The following is a 19,741-nucleotide window of genomic DNA, read 5'->3' on the forward strand; positions in this document are numbered from 1 at the left end:
TTGGAACAGGTTTGAAAATATAATCTCCAGGTAGTCTTGATCCTGCTTGTGGAGTGGCCTTCTGTTAGGCATTGGTCCTTTTTGGTCCTTTAGGTTCTAAAAAGAGAGTCAGCCCCTAGTAAAAGGTTTACTCAGTGTCCATAACCAAGACCATTTGATGGTTTGGAGAGCCATTATATTCCTAAAAGGCTGTGGTGGCATTTAGCACCTCTGGAATAACATCTTGTTGATTTATTTGTATTTTTTTAAAATGTATTTTTTTTTGAGAGAGAGGGAGAGTTAGCTCAAGAGAGAGAGAGAGAGAGTACCAGCAGGAGGAAAGGCAGAGGGAAAGGGAGAAGCAGACTCCCTGCTGAGCAGGGAACCCAACGCAATATGGGGCTCGATCCCAGGACCCTGAGATCACAACCCGAGCTGAAGGCAGACGTCCAACCGACTGAGCCACCCAATCTTCTTGTTGATTTAGATCCGTTCTGTGTTTGGTTTTTGTTTGTCTTATTACCAAAGGAAATTTCAGTTTTGCAGATGTAAATCTTGTTATTAAGATGATGATGAAAATTCTGGTCCTGGTAGTCCCAGGTGATTAATTTTCACATTTATTTCTCGAAGAGCTGTTCCTTTGGGGCTGGATACCAGGTTGTGCTGGCTAATCTTGGACTTCATGGCAATTTAACTCAATTTTTAATTGTATAATGCTTGTCTCCTCTACTGGACCTTAAACTTCTTGAGGTCAGGCTCGGGTCTGAAGCACAGTGCACACAGCATTGCTAAGTAAATATGTGTTGGATGATTGAGCCAAATGGATGTCCTCAATCAGGAACACCAGTCTTCGTTTCAAGTGTCTCTCTGAAAAGTCTCTGAGTAATGAGGGGCATGAAGACGTTATGCAGGACTGCAATTTAAGACACCATAATCTTTCCAATGCCTCCCTTGATATTTCACTGCCTGACTAGCTTTCCTGGGTAACTCAACGTATTTCTGGATACAGTTGATTTTCATAATAGTCTAACCAAAATGTGCTGGGAAGGTATAAGTCTGCTGCTGCAAAATATAAAAATTGTATGCCTTCCAAAGCGAAGTATTTTCTTTGTATGTTTTCTGTTTTAGTTACTTTCTTTTTTTTTTTTTTTAAATTTTATTTATTTATTTGAGAGCGAGAATGAGACAGAGCATGAGAGGGGGGAGGGTCAGAGGGAGAAGCAGACTCCCTGCCGAGCAGGGAGCCCGATGCGGGACTCTATCCTGGGACTCCAGGATCATGACCTGAGCCGAAGGCAGTCGCTTAACCGACTGAGCCACCCAGGCGCCCCTTACAGTTACTTTCTAAGTAGGATGAATATTGGTACAGTCTCAGATTGAAAATGTGTTGGGAAGACAGGCAGCCATTTGGAAGTTTTCTTTCTTAATTAAACTTTATATTTTGAATGTATTCATTTTGTATTGCTGCTATAAGTTACCACAGATTTAGTGGCTTAAAACAACACACATTTATTATCTCATAGTTCTGTAGGTCAGAAGTCTGACATGATTCTCACTGAGCTAAAATCAAGGTAAGTGGCAGGATTGGGTTCCCTTCTGGAGGCTCTAGGGGATAATCTGTTTCCTTGTCTTTTTCAGCTTCTAGAGGCCACTGCATACATTCCCGGTCTCTTGCCATCTTCAAATGTCTGGTCCTCACATCGCATCACGTGATCTTCTCTCAGAGCCATATTTATTTATTTTTAAGGTGTATTTATTTATTTCAGAGAGAGTGAGAGAGAGTGCATGAGCAGGAGCGGGGGAGGGACAGAGGGAGAGGAAGAGAGAGAATCTCAAGCAGACTCCCTGTTGAGGGCAGAGGCTGATCCAGTTGCAGAGCCATATTTATGACTCTACATTAGGCCCACCCTGATAATCCTGGGTAACCTCTCTATTTGAAAGCCATCTGATTAGCAACCTGATGCTATCTGCAACCCTTTGCTATGTAACCTAACATAGTCATAGGTTTAGGGGACTAGGATGTGGATGTCTTCAGGGGGACCATTATTCTGCCTACCACATGGAATAATTTTAGATTTACAGAAGAGTTGCAAAGTACAGAGAGTTCCTGTATATCCTTCACCCAGTTTCTTTTAATATTAGTATCTTCTATAACTGTAACACATTTGGCAAAACTAGGAAATTAACATTGGTACAATACCCTTAACTAAACTCCAGACTTCATTTGGATTTCATAAGTTTTCCCACTATTGCCTTTTTTTTGGTTCTAGGATCCAACCAGGACACCCAGTCGCATTTAGTGGGTTTTCATGACTTTCCTGCTAGTGTTTCTGCACCCACTAGACACTGATGTAATCAAGTCAAAGTTATCATGATAGTGGTTGTGGCAGTGTTGAGAGATGGTGACCAAGATAATACTTAGCACCTTACATGTACAACAAAAAGTTTGTGAAGGATTGCTCCTCCAACTCATGCTTCATATATTGGGAAAACCGTTCCTAATCTAACACTCTGATTTATGATGATTGCCTAGCAGCATTATGACATTTACTGAGGAACACTGGTAAGACCCTTTTTATTTCAAGCTATCCAAAAAATATTAAAAAACGGGGGGGGGAGCATTAAACTTTAATAACAGGTTTGCCTCAGCTAGAATGAATAGTTTCTTGGTCTATAAAGCTAGTTCTGAAGAGAGGCTCACATTTATTTCTAGATCATTTTGGGGTAGGGAGAGGGTATAATTTTTGGTTCCGGCAAAAGCACTTTGAGTTTGGTTTGGGGGCCTCTCTTTTCGCTAAATTTTAAAAACAAAAATTATTAAACTGTACACGTAACTCATATTCATTGCAGGAAAAATAGGAAACAGGGAAAAATGGAATTTAATCACATAGGATCTCATTCCCCTAAGTTTGTAATTAATATTCTGATAGCCTTTTTCCCCCTTCGTGTGTGTGTACACATATATAGTAAACATAAACATAATTCATTTATGAAAATTGGGTATTATACATACTGTTTCCGCTGGATGTATCATGAGTGTGTATCCCTAGTATTCTTTAGAATGGCTACACAGTAGTGCCCACCTCTTTTCAGCGAGACTCCCAGGTACCTTGTGTTTTAGTATGTTTTCCTGAAATAATCCTGCAAGCTCGGGGAATTTATTGGCAACAGATGCTAGAAAAGTATATGGAAGATCTGTATGGTACTTCTCAGAGTACATTTGACACACTGATTGTAAAACAGAAGTAATAGTGATATCTATCCCAGTGTTATTGGAGAAACAATAATGCAGAGCACATAAAAAACAACCCATAGGGTGCCTGGGTGGCTCAGATGGTTAAGCGTCTGCCTTCGGCTCAGGTCATGATCTCGGGGTCCTGGGATCGAGTCCCGCATCGGGTTCCCTGCTCAGTGCAGAGCCTGCTTCTCCCTCTCCCTCTGCCACTCCTTCTACTTGTGCTCTTCTATCTCTCTGTCAAATAAATAAATAAAATCTTAAAAAAAAAAAAAGAAAACAACCCATAATGTGACTTGTTAATTATTGTTACTGATTCGGCAATAGTCCTGTATGAGAAGAATTATCACCATCATCTTGTATGTATTTAAGACGAGGAAACTGATGAGAAAAACTCAAAGACGTATGTCAGTCTGGTAACTTCAGCTCATTTGACTTCAAATTCCATTCTCTGGGCTTTGCACTGAATCGAAACTCTTTCCTATGGGAGCTGCCCTTTCTTTAAATAGTGCAGTTAGTTACAGACCTACTACCTGCCTCCATTAAAAATTACTTTCTGAAAGTCAGCTCTCGACAAAAGGGTTTCAAAAGAATGAAGATAAAAATAAAGAATAACACACCCAAAGACACATTATTTTCCTATTTCCAATTTCTGAGCCCTACAAGGAACGGCTTGGCTTTGGAATGGTTATCCAGGTTGGAATAAACAGGGGCCTTAACAAAGCTAAGCCGCCAGAACTACTGGTGTGGGGTGAGCTTAACCAGCTGAGCCACCCAGGCGCCCCGCGATGAGTAAAAGGGATTAGCCGCTTCTCGAATTTGCCACGTGGCTTTGCCGTTGCCCTGGACGCGCTAACAGGGGGGGAGAAACGCCTAACGTCTGAAGGACTACATTTCCCAGAAGTCTGCGCGCCGCGCGCCACGTGACCGCCGGCCGAAGCGCGCCCGGCCGTTCGGGCCCCAGCCACGTTCTCGGCCGCTTCCCTCTTTTCTCCCCGCCTCCCTGCCTCCGCACCGACGCGGCCGGGAAGGGAGCCGAGCCGGAGTCGAGCCGGAGTCGAGCCGGAGCTGGAGCCGGAGCCGCAGCCGCAGAGACGTGGAAACATGGAGGCCTGAGCCGGCGTGCGCCACCCTGGCTGCGGCGGCGACGGCGGCTTCTTCCGATCCCTCTCTGCCACCCGCTCCTGTGTCGGTGGAGCTGGAAGCGGATCTGCCCTCCGGCTGAGACAGGTGGGCTGTGGCGCCGCCCCCAGCGGAACGGCCCTGGAAGCCCGGCGGGGCCCCCAGCCCCTTGGCCGAGCAGGTTTGCGGACACCCTCACCTCCCGTCGGCGGGACAGCTCCGCCGGGGCGGGAGAGAGGGTCCTTTCCTGCCCGTGGGGGACTGGGCCACCCTGGAGGGGCAGTGCCTGGGCCGCGAGAGCCGCCCGCATCTTCCCCCGCCCCCTTCCAGGGCACAGTGGCACTGAGAGGGTGGGGGAGTGTGTTAGTCAAGAGTGAGAGGGACCTCTCTCCGAGTCTAGTGTTAAGAGTTGGGGGGGTACCAAAGAGCAGGTAGATAGAGGCATCGGGAGATGGGGCGATGTTGGTCTGACAAATGGGCGTGTAATGGGCAGGGTGAGCAATTGTGTTGATTTTCTTTTTTTTTTTACGTACACGTTGTTACGGAGAAGTAGTTCACATACCATAAAATTCATCCTTTAAAATCACAAAGTATAGCTCAGTGGTTTTTAGCATATTCACAGGGTTGTGCAACTATCTAATTCCAGAGCATGTTTGTTCCCCAAAAAAGAAACTCGTACCCATTAACAGTCACTCTTTATTTCCCCTTTCCCACTTCCTGGCAACTAGTAATTGTGTTTTAACCGAAAGGGTGGGAAGTCAGCCCAGGTGTTTGAGAGCTGGTGGCAGTAGTGGGTGATAAAGCTGATAGAAGAAAGTACTGAACTGGGGTAGAGGAGTGATGGGGTGATTGTGATGGGGCCGGCAATGGGGTACACAGAATGGACGGAATAGGGGTTTAGATGGAGTGGGACCCCTGAAAGGGGAGAGGGGAGGTTGGAGGGAGAGGTATGTAGAGAGAAGCGTCTGTGTAGACAGGGGTGTTGGAGGCCGTGGAGGGGAATGTGATCTTACAGAGGAACCCAGGCCTTTGGTCTGAAGGGTGGAGGGCACAAGAAAGGAACTGGAGGTGGAAGGGAAGAGATCTATAGGAATAGGGGAATGGTTGCTGCCGAGCATGAAATTTGTGAATATATAGATTTCTAGAATGATTATTCTTGCTTTGTAATTTTTATCTTAGATAATTCTCTTGGCAACTCAGAGTGGCCAAGTATAAATATTCCCATTCTGCAGATGAAGAACCAGGCTCTTAGAGGTTAAGTGACTTGCTGAAACTTTTAAGGTTAATAGGGTAAAATGAGTTGGGGATTAAAGAATAATTGATTAAACTATAAGTTGCAGGTGGCTTGAGTGGCAGAGACGAGAGGCGCAATGTCACAGGAAGGAGATTCAACTGTTAAATATATCGAGTCTGTATTATTATGGTAGAATCCAAGGACTTTGTTTTTGTAACTTTTAAATACAGAACAGTTTAAATATTGAAATAATTTTAATATCCCCCCATGTACCCATTCCCCAGCTTCAACAATTAGTAACTCAGGCTAATTTACTTTCAACTACTCCCTTATCCATTCCTATCCCCGCTCCCAACTATTTTAAAGCAGATCATAGGCATACCATTTCATCTGTAAATATTTGAGTGTATATCTGTAGAAGGTTGAGTCACTCTTTTTAATATGCCCACATTACTATTATCACATCTAAAAAAATTAATAGTAAGCTCTTAATATCAGTATTTAGAAGGACTTATTTTTAAAAACGTAGCATCCATTTGATACAAGGGAATTACACAGTGCAAACACTTTGATGTTTGACTCTCTAAAAAACATGGTATAATTGTTTCCTGTTTTTTTTTCCAGTTGCTCCTCTAACCCTGTTTCATTTTCTTGGTTGATATGGTTCATCCTTCTACAAAAAGTTCAAAGAATTGTCACTTATTGTCACTTTGGCTGGCATTTTAATTGATGGAGTTTTCATGAGAGGAGAAAAATAGAAGTGAGATACATGTGCAAATTTTAAAAAAGTGAAATATACATGCACAAATAACTTATGTCTCCTTGCTCTAAATATTTGGGCAATTTGATTATACTTTTGTAGATACTTTCACATGTTGTTAGAAGTTGTTTACTATGTATTAGTTTTCTTTTTTTTTTTTTTTAAGATTTGTTGTAGAGAGAGAGTACAAGGTGGGGGAAGGAGGGACAAGGGGGAGGAAGAGGGACAAGCAGACTTGGCACTGAGCGCAGAGCCCCAAGCGGGGCTCGATATCAGGACCTTGAAATCATGATCTGAGCTGCCACCCAGGCACCCTGTGTGTGTTAGTTTTCTATGCCTACTGTAACAAGTTACCACAAATTTAGTATCTTAAAACAATACAAATTATTTTAAAGTCCTGTATTTTGAAGTCCAAAATGGGCCTTACTGGGCTAAAATCAGTGTGTCAGCAAGGCTTTGTTCTTTTCTGGAGGTTTCTAGGGGAGAATCTGTTTCCTTGTCTCTTCCAGCTTCTAGAGGCCACCCCTATTCCTTGGTTTGCAGCCCTCGTGCTCCATCTTCAAAGCCAGCATCTCTTCGTCCATTCTGTAGTAGGTCTCTGATCATGGCTGGGAAAGGTTAAGGACCTGTGTGGTAAGATCAGGCCCACCTGGGTAAGTCAGGAGAATTTCCCCCATCTCAAGGTCCTTAACTTAATTATAGCTGCAAAGTCCCCTCTGCCGGCTAAGATAACAATCACAGGTTCCATAGATGAGGATATAGACATCTTCGGGGGCTATTATTCTGCCTACCATGTTTTGGAACATTTTGCTGAGACTTCCTAGGTGAAGTGACTTCCTTTGCTGCTACAAATTCAATGTGTCATCTTTCACTTTAGGTAATGGGTATGGTTAACGATGGAGAGGACCACTCCCATTTTCCTTTTTAGTGACTATGACAAACATACGGGAAATACCTGTGTGCTTTCAGTGTAAGTTTTGATAAAATGAGACCTTTAAAAGTGATGAAGCAGAAAAGCAATGTGACAACATGTAAAGTCTTTATTTCATTTTGGTCTCCTTGTATTTATGTTTTTTAAGTATTGTATACTTGTAATCAGAGTGTCTGTAATGCTCAGCGTCTACTGGGGCAGTGATGGTTCCTGCGTTCCCGTTGAGAGATCCCTCTGTCCCAGTGGGTGATTGAGGCACCCCCAATTCAACAGGAAGACTCTTTTTTTTTTTCTTTTATTTTGGAGAGAGGGAGTTGCGGGGAGGGGCAGTGGGACAGGGAGGGAGAGAGAACCTCAAGCAGACTCCATGCGCAGTGTGGAGCCGGACACAGGGCTCGATCTCACGACCCTGAGATCACGACCTGAGCTGAAATCAAGAGTCGGTTGCTTAACTGACCGAGCCACCCAGGCGCCCCCAGAAAGACTCTTAAAGTGAGAAAATGTGCGGGAAGAATGAGCTCCTGACAAACTTGGGCTTGAGGCCCCTTCTCAACTTTTTTTTCTGTGACCTGGTTGGTTGAAAAGGGCTGTGAGCCTGAATAGGTGAGGGGCCAGATGTCTTTTGCTGCTCATCCTTTCCCAGGACGGAGAGAAGACGGAGTCTTGGAGGTAGACAGGACTTAGGAAGTCCTCTAGTCTGGTATCCTGCTTCCTGAGGGGGTTCCACATTCCACCTTAGCTCTCAAGGCCTGGACTGTGGCTGGGTGTGAAGGTCCTGGCCCTGATGATGGTGTGGTTCAGCGTACCACTTCTCAGTTAAGTGTAAGGGGAATTGTTCACTATCGGCTCCCGCCTTTCAGCTTGTTTCGCTTTGGCAGGTTCTTCGTGGAGTTAATGCCCTGAACTTCTACTTAAAAACTGCATGTAAACCGTGTGTAAGTTATCTACCAATTACTTATTTCTAGTCAAAATAACCTAAGCTAGTAGGGTTGAGAATAACTTTACAAAAAGGTCTTATTTACTAACATATTTTGTTCTTTTTTTCATTTCTTTAAGGAAGTTTGGTTGGTACTTTTTGATCTTCTCTAATTTTTATCATATTCTTTAAATATGCAGATACCACGCCGGGGTTGCGGGCTTGGGGTGGGGCCGGGTGTGTGGACGAAATGGGTAAAGTTGGTCAAAAGGTATAAACTTCTAATTATAAGTCGTGGAGGTGTAGTGTGCAACATGGCCACTATAGTTAATAATTATTGTATATTTGAAATTTGCTAACAGTAGAACTTTTAAGTTTTCATCGTAAGAAAAAATTGTGATTATGGTGATGGATGTTAACTAGACTTAATTGTGATCATTTTGCAATATATGCATATGGAACATTATGTTGTACACCAGAAACTAACATAATGCTACATGTCAGTTATATCTCAACTTACAAACAAAGCAGGGGTGCCTGTGTGGCTTGGTTGGTTAAGCGTCTGGCTCTTGGTTTCGGCTCAGGTCATGATCTCAGGGTCGTGAGATCAAGCCCCATGCTGGGCTCCAGGCTCAGTGTGGAGTCTGCTTGGGTTTCTTTCCCTCTTCCTCTCCCTCTGCCCCTCCCCCAGCTGGCACACACCGCACTCTCTCTAAGATAAATAAATAAAAAAAATGCAGACACTAAAAGTGGCTGTTAATTCTCCAATAAGGACACTGGAAGAATTAAACAAGACACATTTTGTGTGTCATATGACTCATAATTTCTTTTTTAGATTGATTCAGTCACTGAATCTTAACAATTCCTTCAGAATATCTCTTGCAACCCTTCACCTTAGAATACCTTTTTTTTTTTTTTAAAGATTTATTCATTTATTTTAGAGAGAGCGTGCATGCGCCGGAGCAGAGGGAGGGGCAGAGGGGGAGAGAGAATCTTTTTTATTTATTTATTTATTTATTTATTTATTTATTTATTTATTTGAGAGAGAGAATGAGATAGAGAGCATGAGAGGGGGGAGGGTCAGAGAGAGAGGCAGACTCCCTGCAGAGCAGGGAACCCGAGGGGGAGAGAGAATCTTAAGCAGACTCCCTGCTGAGTGTGAAGCCCAACTCAGGGGCTCGATCTCATGACTCCTTGTTATGGTAGATGAGGTGCTCTTCCTCTTCCTCCCCTCTCTTCCAGCCCTTCCAGTAGAGATACGTGAGAATTCTTGGCTAATTTAGTGCTCAGTGTTTACATTGCTAGGAGTATGTAAGTAGTGCTCACTGCTGAGCTGAGTAATTTACCTGGTTTCCCTGCTCCCCATCCCCATTTGCTTATGTTTTCATGAACATATTACTAATTTTTACGAAATACTTTGAAAGGCCTGTGGGGATTAGGGCCCAGGAAACTGATGCAAGATGTTGCTGTGGCCACTGCTGTTCCTGTGAGCACAGAATTGTTTGGTCCCCATTCCAGAGGCTTCACGGCTTTGTTAGTGTGCCTGTGAGATAAAATCTCAGGCGCTTCACACCCAACTCGACAGTGTCTTGACTTAACACCCCTCTGTTTTGTTCGTGCTTGCTTTTTGGAGCTCCTGTTACTAATATATTAAGACCTTCTATCTAAGTGGGTCTTCTAAGCTTACATTTCCTGTTTTCCATCTCTTTGTCTCTTGTTCTTTATTATGGGAGTTTCTTTGACTTTATCTTCTTTCTGTCCAGTTTTTTTTTTTTTTTTAAAGATTTTATTTATTTATTTGAGAGAGAGAGAATGATAGAGAGAGAGCATGAGAGGGAGGAGGGTCAGAGGGAGAAGCAGACCCCCTGCTGAGCAGGGAGCCCGATGCGGGACTCGATCCCGGGACTCCAGGATCATGACCTGAGCCGAAGGCAGTCGCTTAACCAACTGAGCCACCCATGCATCCCTTTTCTGTCCAGTTTTTAAAACAACTTTTCAAGTATCTTTTCTTGTCCTTTGACTGTTTCCTTTTTTGCGACATCTTGTTCTTGGTTCATGGAAGCAATGTGGTATAGTGATTTCTGTACCCAGCCTGCCTAGGTCTGAAACCTGGTACGCCACTTTCTAACTCTATAGTCTGGAGCAAGTCACTTAATCTTTCTTTGCCTCAGTTTATTTATCTAGGCCAAAAGTTGGCATATATTTGTGTAAAGGGCCAGATTGTAAATATTTTAGGCTTTGTGGGCCAAGAGGTAAAACAAAGAATATTATACAGGTACTTATGTAACGGGAGAGAAAAAATTTCAACAAGTTTTTTACTGATGAAATTCAAAATACAATAGGATAATGGTTGAGAATAGGTTTTTTATAATAAGGTTTGCTAATGAGAAGAATGAAATCTCTTTTTGCAGTCAAATGCTCTACCACTGAGCTATACCCCCTGAAATCTCTTTTTGGAGGAGAGGGGATAACATTTTATCTAACAGGGTATCTTTAAACCTCAGTCAAAATTGATCACAAGTGTTCATATTTAACGTTGGTTTGTAATGAGATTTTTTTCTCTTTCATCTTTGACAGTATCTTTTTACATGGTACCTCCAAATACTGATGCCAATCCATGAACATACGGTTTTAGTGGAGCATATTTATTGCTTGGAGATGGTATCTATAGAATTCTGCTAGATTCTTTTCTTGATAATTACCTTTTAGCAAATCATCGCATTGCCCACCAATCACTTCCAACTGAGGGTTAGGTGGAAGCTTCTTGTTGCACAGTTAAATGGTTTTTGAAATGTGGAACTTGTATTGAGGTCTGAAAAATGCTGGAACTGTAGTTTTATTTTGGAAAATATCTATTGCGCATTTGTGTGGCATTGGAGATCTTGCATCTCATTTTAATTTTTTACAGCATGCAAAGTGTGTAAAGCAGGTTGACATCACTTGTGATTCGGTGTCCATTGTCCTCGAAATGACTAGCTCAGTGTAGGTTTTGCATGGAAGCGCTTTTGGCCTTTTAATTTTAGATTGAACTCATTGCGAAATATTAGCAAATCTGCAGCAAAAACAAATTTTCAAGCCATTCAGTGTTCAATAATAGTGGCTGAGGGAGGTTCTTCAGAAAAATTTTGTTCTCTGAGCTCGAAAAATTTCCGTGAAACTATACCCTGGCTAAGCCATGGTATTGTGTGGTAGGACAGATCAGGATATGCAGCTTCTGTTTCTGACAGAATTTTCATGGAACTGATGATGGGTTAAGTTCATGAAAGTAATGAAGTTAACTCTTGTAACTGGTTCAATAACATGTGATAGATTCTGATATTTTCTGCCGCCTTCCTGCTCATTGATCATGCAATGAATAACGAGTAGGTTTTAAACACCTTGCATTTTCACAAGGTTTGTGAATTTGTCCATCTAAGTTTCTTCTGCTTCACATCACCTTCAGTTATTATGCATCTTAGCAGATTCCACTTCAGGCTGTACTGAATTAGTATTTTTCTCCACTTTTTTGGGAAAATATTCATAGCTGTAATTGTTCCATACAGACTGTTCTCTGTATTTTCATTGAAAGACAGGTCTGAAAGATGTTTCTTTTTTCTGGATGCATTTCTTTGGCTGCTGTAATCAAACACCATTCAGTTTAACTCATGATTGGTCCATGACTTTTCTTGTTTGGTTAACACATGAGCCATTTGGAACCTTACTTTGGTTGCAGCGTCATTTTTATTTTTTGTTGCTGGGAAGACACTCTGCTGTGATGAAATGTCGTGTTTTAGATTTGCTAGCCCTCCTGTTCATTGCTCTCATGAACTGGGAGTGCTCTTTGGTAGGGCCCGTCAGTCTGCTGTGATGAGTGCTCAGTTGGTAATGTCTTCCTGTATGGTGCCTGGGGAATAGTACGTGCTAAATAAATGTTTGCATTTATTAATGTTACTGGTTTACTTCTCTGGGCTGTCTTATTTTTAAATTTTTTTCTGAGAATCCTCTTTGGAATGTCTGAGAATTCCTGAGAATTCCTTTCTTTGGTTTATTTTGGTTTCTATATTTTGTGTTGGAGGCTTTCCTCACAAGTCTAATTAGATTTTTGGTTGTTCACTTGTTCACTTGTACTTAAGATTGGAAGTGGTTTGTGTGAGTGGATTTTGTTGAGTGGTGGGCATTGCTGGGGGTGGCAGGTCAGCTTTTGAAATGAGGGGGATCCCAAATGTCTGTTAACTTTTCCCTGGGTGCCCCTTCAGCTTCTCTTGAGAAGACTCATCCAGTCCCCTGCCTTGGAGGAGGGGAAGCCCACCGTGTGCCTGCAGCATTCATTCTCCTGTTTTCATCCTTCTTCTCATTACCCTTCCAACCTGGGCTTTGGAGTCCAGTGTCTGCAGTCATATTTCTCCAGAGAGCACACACACGGTCTCCTATGGGGTGCGGGGTTGACGGGGGCCCACTTTATTTAGCCCCACACCTTGCTCCTGTCTTCATGGTGCTTTTCCCCAGCTCTCTGGCCTTCCTGGGGTTCCATGGGGTGGATTGGCTTGCTTCTTTTTCAGGTCCCCTTTAGCAGGCACTTACATTGGGGCTCCCTCAGGTCTGCTGGTTCAGTTCCTACCCTCTGTCACCTTTCCATCTTCCATACCTCTTCTGATCTTTAAGAGCCTAATCTTTTTATTCTCATTACTTCCATTTCGCTGAAGTGGAATACCTCAGGGTACTCAATATAGCACTTGGAACATAGTAACCTTTTAGAGAATGTTCTATTACTTGGTGGACTGATGGCACCTGTGTGTTTAACATGTCCTTTGGCCAGTGACCATTGCCCACTATTTCCCTAGTCTCCTGTTTCAACTGTGAGGTTTCGCCTTAAAGTCTCGAGTACAAATGAGGGGCATGCGTATTTTTTTTCCTTTCTCAGGAAGCAGGCGATTGTGGAATATAGGTTATGATTAATGGATTCTCAGCCTAAGTTGGGACAAAGTACACTAGTGTGTCATTTGCATATTTTGAGGGTGTTAGGACAGAATTGGTTATGTATTTTTCAGATCCACTGATGTTTACTTTCCATTTAAGGCACATTGAATCAGGAGATAGCAAGTCAGTACACATAAAAGAGGAGATTTAATTTTATGTATATATCAAATATTTCATAAATATAAAATATTGAGCATACCAATTCCTATTCAGAGTATTGCTTTTGTTCATGACGGTAAAATTGACTTGGGGAAATAATTGACATGAAAAGTTAAATAGCAGTATGAGAGTCAGACAACAAACCAGGTATTACTGGAAGGCTCGCTGAAGTCCAAATGAGTGGTGAAGATAGAATGCTTTAGGATTACAGAGGAAAGAGAGAGCTCCTTCTGTGCTTAGTGAATAGGGTCGAAGGGGCTGTGGATCAGATGTGGTAGTGGGAGGCAGACACAAATGGCAGAACAGAGGTGTGGATGAGCATGCTAGATGTTGAGAAGACTGCTTGCCTCTACTTTGTTATGACACTTACTTGCAAACTGAGGTTACAGACTACTTGTATCCAAATCAGTATGAATGTTTTTTAGAAAATGCAGATGCCTGGGCCCTAACCCAACATTCTGAATCTTTGGGGCCCAGGCATTTGTCTTTTTTTTTTTTTTTTTTAAAGATTTATTTATTTGAGAGAGAGCACACATGCAAGAGTATGAGAGCTCGGGGTGGGGAGGGGCAGAGGGAGAGGGAGAGAGAGAATCTCAAGCCGACTCCCTGCTGAGCGCAGAGCCTGGCACTGGGCTTGATCCCATGACCCTGAGATCATGCCCTGAGCTGAAATCAAGAGTCAGAGGCTCAATTGACTGAGCCACCCAGGTGCCCCAGGCATTTGCATTTTTAACCACGTACTCCTCAGGTGTTTTTATATATGTTTAAGTTTGGGAACCACTGGTTTGGAACATAGTTGGAAATAAAGTTGGAAAGTGAGCTTTCAGACTGGAATGTCTTAAATGTCAATATTGTACTCTGTTTTTCAGGTGATGAATCATTGAATGTTTTTGAGCTGGTGAGTGAAGTGATGGAAGTGGTAATTTTACTGACATTAAAGATCTATTATATTTGACCTTTTATTTGGCTAGCATACTCTGCCGGGTCCCTTCCTGAGTGCTTTGCATGCTGCCTCATCCTGCTTCATCCTCAGAAAATCTTACGAGTTTTAAGTACTGTATTTCCTATTATACAGTGGTGTTTTTAGGTCATGAAACAGAGATTCATCCTCACTCTACACAGACTTATTAGGGTCTGTCTCACACTAGAACCTTTGATCTTAATTGCAGCATTGGACAGAAGTTCCTTTTAAGGATTAATGCAGTAGTGGAGTGTGCAGAGTGAATCCAGGCGAAGAGGTGGGAGGCAAAGAAATCCGGATACTGTTGCACTAGGTCATACGGGATTACAGGAGCCTGGCCTCGCATGGTGGCCGCGGGAATATAAAGGAAGAGGTGGATTTGAAAGATGATATTGTGGATGCTGTCGAAGAACCCACAGGACTTTTTTTCATTTTCATTTTTTATTGAAGTATAGTTAACATACAATATGTGAGTTTCAGGTGTACAGCATAGTAATTTGATGGTTATATACGTTATGAAATGCTCACTGTGCTAAGTGTAGTCATCATCTGTCGCCATGCAAAGTTCTTAAAATGTTATTGACTGTATTGCTGTACTTTTCATCCTCCCACAGGACTTAATGTCACTGGAGAGTCTCCTTAGTAAAGGGAAAGACCAGGGACTGGACTGGAATGGGTCAATTAGCTACATGGGCACATTAGGGAATTAGATTGCCTGGGTACAGATCCTGGCTTTGTCACTTGTTATCTCTGGGACGTTGGGCAAATTATTTAACCCACCTGTGCCTTAGTTTCCTTATCTCTAAAATGAGAAAATTGTGTTCACCTCTAAGAGTTGTTAACGAGGACTAAATAAATGGACAGTTGTAGAGAACTTAGACTAGTTCCTGGCATATAGAACAGAGAAGTAAATTGGCTAAGAAGGAGCACCATTGCGGGGGCTGTTTCCTCTGCCTCAGATGCGCCTGTGTCTTTCCAGAGCTTCTCATGTATGGAGAACTCTGTGGTAATACCCCACGTTATAATCATTTTTTGGCCTGTTTGGCTCTGAGTTCATTAATGGCAGGGACCTGGTTTTATTCATTTTTGCATTTTCAGTACCCATCATAACACCCAGCATTTATAGCAAATGCGTGACAGACAGTGTCTGAGGAACAAGTGTTAGCTTACGTGAGATCACTTGAGTTAAGAGTGCTGATAACATTGATAGAAATTGCGACTTCTGAAGGGTTGCTCCTTTGGGGGGCAAATGTTAAATTCTATTTTTGAATTTATGATAACAGCAAGACATCAGATTAAAATGTCTAGTTAGTAAACATTTATGCTTGGCTTTTGACTGAGAAGTCAAGATGAAGTGTTAGTCCTGGGATAGGTCTCACATAGGGGTGAAAGCACCAGCTAGAAGCATGTTCAGGTCCTTCTTGAAGGAAAGCAGGTCCAGAGAACAATGCATTTATTTAGCTTTTTTTACTTTAAATTATAATGTGTTTATAGTTTAAAAAAAAATCAGGCAGTACAAAAGGACTTAAAGTGAAAAGTCCCTTCCCTCCAGATTTCTAGTCCCATTCTTCAGAGGTGATCAGTCTTGGACCATTGTTTATGTCCCCTTTAAGAAATGGCTTGGGCGCATGTAGGAATGAACATGTTTATTTAAACGAGTGGGGTCTTACTGTATGAGCTCTTTCTTATTTGTTTTTACTTGGATATCTTTTCCTTACACACCAACACCTAAGGTCTGCCTCATTCTTTTCCATGGCTATGCAGTAGTCCTTTCTGTGCTCATCCCATACTGTAGTCATGACTGTCATCTGGATTATTTTATGTCTTTGCTGTTCCAAACAATGAGATGATTAACATCTGTATGCATAGAACTTGTCAACTGGTATGAGTTTACCTATGAGATAAATTTCTAAAAATGAAATCCTGGCACAGAGTATACACAATTAAAATTTTGATAGATACTGTCAAATATCTACACACTCATGGGGTGCCTGTTTCCTTATTGCCCTCATGCTATCACAGTTCTTTCCTTTTAACCTTTGCTAATATGATGGGTAAAAATGATACCTTACTGTTTTAATTAACATATTTTATTCCTAATTTATACTGAAGATGTTTTCGTGTATTTATTAGCTGTGGGACCTTGGCTGTTTCAACAAGTTGCTTTTTGTTTTTGTTTTTTTGTTTTTTTAGCAGTGTGCTGGAAGTTAATTAGGGAGGGGGAAGGAACATTAATAAAGCCTGATATATGTCTCACAGGAGTAATCCACCTCAGGAGGCAGGACATATATACTACAGAAAGTTTCAAGGTAGTTCTTACGTAGTGGGAGCTTTAGGGGGATAGTGGGAAGTTGAGAGGGGAAAGTGGTTTTGGGAAGGAGGATGGTATCAGTTTTTTTATGTGTCAAGGTCAAGTTCTTGACTACACTGCATTAAAGATAGGTCCTTTGAAAGGTTTATTACTGAAAGCATCAGCGATGGTACACTTCCCATTTCTAGTCTAGACTTATGTAAGGAGCAATGTTTATCCACAAAATTACTGATTTTATATATAATTATATATTTATATATTTTCCTTGAGTTAAAAACAGTCTTAAGTATTTTAGGGATATAGACAGAACTGGCACTCTGGTGGAAGGTTATGACTAGGAGAGAGTTGAAAGTCCTATCATGGAAGCCACTAGTGAAACCAGGAGACAGGCTCGGTTACATATTGAGAGAAAGAAGAGCTGAAAGCCGAGGAAGTCTGATGCCCAGCCAGAGGGCAAAGCAACAGGGCTGTTAGGAGGTGAGGTGATTGGATGCTGGGTTTTTCAAGTTCCATTTTATTCTGGGTTTCATTGCTAAGGGTCTTGGGAGTTCCAAATAAATTGTGTTCAGGTGGAGTGTGTGCGTGCGCTAGTGTGCGCGCGCTAGTGTGTGTGTGTTTGTATCTATGTTTGTGTTTGGAATCCTTGGCATAAATCATTGCAGAGAAGATGCCATTGGGCCTCAGTTTTCTACTTTACTTTCTCTGAGGGTAGGGAGCCGGTAGAACTTTTCTGACAACAGTGCCTCAGTGGCTTATTTGTCTTGCTTGGCTGAACTTTTCCTTCCTGGGCATTCCAGCTGCCTTAGGCACTGCCTTTACTGTTCTCAGTAGATAGTGCCTTATTGTTGCTCCCTAGGGGAGTGAGGGCTCGGGCAAGAGTGATGGGGCAGGGTGTCCTACTCACACCTGTCACTTGCCCCTGGGCTCTGGCTTTTTTTCTGGCCTTCTGCTTGTGGACTGGAGTTGCTCTTTATACTCTTTTTTTTTTTTTAAAGATTTTATTTATTTATTTGAGAGCGAGAGAATGAAAGACAGAGAGCATGAGAGGGAGGAGGGTCAGAGGGAGAGGCAGACTCCCCACTGAGCAGGGAGCCCGATGCGGGACTCGATCCCGGGACTCCAGGATTGTGACCTGAGCCGAAGGCAGTCGCTTAACCAACTGAGCCACCCAGGCGCCCCTGCTCTTTATACTCTTGCTGCCCTTGATTGATGGCTCTTGTGCCTGCCTTGGAATGTTGTTTGCCTTCTCAGTCCGTCTCCAGCTGTTTTCCAGTTTATGGGGGTTCGTCACAGCTTCTGGTCTCCTGTGAATTTCTGAGCATGGTTGTGGAATTACTGACAATTAAACAAAATTTTTTTGCATTATTTCTAGGGTTTGGTGAGGAAAAGCAGTAGGGGAGGCGTTGCACCTTGTGCTCAGTTGGCTTTCTTGGTTTTGCTTGTAAATATTCTGTTCGGTCTTTCCTGATAAGCTTATAGGCTTTATTCATATTGTTATTTTAGAAGGGTTTCATAGTGGTCCTGGATTGAACTTATTTTACAACTTTGTGGTCTATCCTAGCAGCTTTGAAAATCAAATTTATTTCCTATAAATTAATAGAAAATAGGCAAAGGATAAGAACAGGTAATGACCTCTTTCATGGTGAAAGAAATGCAAACTAAAACTGTGCTGAAAAAGTATTTTGTCCCATCAGTTGGCAGGGACCAGAAAGTTTGATTAAAGGGTGGTGGCTGTGGTGTGAAGAAACAGGAGTGGAGTGTGGGCTGGCAGCCTTTAAAGAGGGCAGCTAGGTGGTGTAGGGGAGGAAAAATAATCCCCCTCCACCTTTCTGAGTTCTTAGCTGAGACCCTTGTAATAGAAGACAGATTAAGAGGAGAAAACAAACGTTTATTAACGTGTACCTCATCTACACATAGGAGATACCCAGGCATAGGATTCAGACTTAAATACCATCCTAATGGGGATAGGGGAAGGGAGATGTAGACCTCTTACGGGTGAGTAAATGGTTTTTAGGGAAGAGGAATGAACCCTTAGAAGAACAGATGGGAAGTGCAATAGTTTGTGTGTCTGGGTGTGGTGTCCACTTCTAGTCTTTCTTCCTGTGATGAGTCACCTGGTTGGTGAAACTCCCAGGGAGGGGATTTATGATAATGAAGTTCCTTTTGGAGGAGCTGTCTTTAGGCACTTAAAGGGAGTTCAGGGAAAGCCTCACCCTGCATTTGGTGTTTTTCAAATGCCTATAGCTCAAAATCACCAAAATGCCAAAGTGGCATATTTTGAGGTGGCATATTCTGCTACTGTTCAGCGGTATCTACCAAAATGGGAAATGCATATAATCTTTGACCAACAATTCTCTTTCTCTGGATTTATCCTACCTGTAGTGTCATACACGTGTGAAATAGCTCACATGCCAGATACCTATTGGAGAATGATTTATAATTGCAAAAGACCATAAACTACTTAAGTGCACATCAGTATAGGATTTATTAAATTAAAAACTGGAATGTTACACAGTCGTAAAAATGAGTGCTTTATATACAGTTATGTAGTGATTTCTAATATTTAGTAACTAGAAAAAGCAAAGAGGCATGAACAGTGTGTTGTGGTCTATGTATACGGGGGAAAATATGTGTTTGTATATACACAGAATATCTGGAATGATACCCAAGAAACTGGTAATATTTTTTTTCTAAGTTGAGAAACTAGGTTGGTTAATAGATGAGATGGGAAACTTTTTACTACATACCCTGTGAACTCTTTGTAGTTTGCACCATGTGCATTACTTATTTAAAAATAAAGTACAAATAAAAAATAAAGTCTGACTTAAATTTTCATTGGTAGACCATGATAATAATGTTTCTCATTGTTGCCTTACTTATCTAGGACAGGTGGGGTGGAATTTTGTTCTTTTGAAAATTCAGCATTCATATACCTAATTAAACTCACAAAGTAAATTGTTTTTAATTGATTGCTTTTAAGGTACCACAAGTAAAGTAAAATACTGGCCTATTGAATTGAGAACACAAATTGTTCTGATTCTTATTTTCTTTTTATCTGGTGTCATTTTTATCCTTTTAATTGTAATGAAGCCTAGAGAAGGGAAATGGAGCCCACAGCAGAGCCAGAGGAACTCAGAAGTTGTACGTGCCAATAAACCAATATTTTCTCAACTACCC

The 19,741-nt window shown here is 41.9% G+C and overlaps 1 protein-coding gene across 6 annotated transcripts in view; it reads left to right on the forward strand.

Moving 5' to 3' along the window:
* Positions 1-4,137: 4,137 nt before the first annotated feature.
* DYM (dymeclin) overlaps positions 4,138-19,741 on the forward strand; it is a 353,838-nt gene continuing 338,234 nt past the window's right edge. For 3 of the 6 annotated variants that reach the window (XM_045886741.3, XM_054510302.2, XM_064577629.1), the window contains exon 1: positions 4,139-4,444. The gene's annotated coding sequence lies outside the window, so the exon portion shown is untranslated. Of the gene's footprint in view, positions 4,445-14,161; positions 14,191-19,741 lie in introns of all 6 variants that reach the window. The other 3 variants (XM_045886744.3, XM_064577626.1, XM_064577625.1) reach the window with 2 other exon arrangements.

The sequence above is a fragment of the Mirounga angustirostris genome, unplaced genomic scaffold (genome assembly GCF_029215605.1).
Source record: "Mirounga angustirostris isolate CCGP_5_RB_7025 unplaced genomic scaffold, mMirAng1.0.hap1 SCAF_14, whole genome shotgun sequence".
Lineage (NCBI taxonomy): Eukaryota > Metazoa > Chordata > Mammalia > Carnivora > Phocidae > Mirounga > Mirounga angustirostris.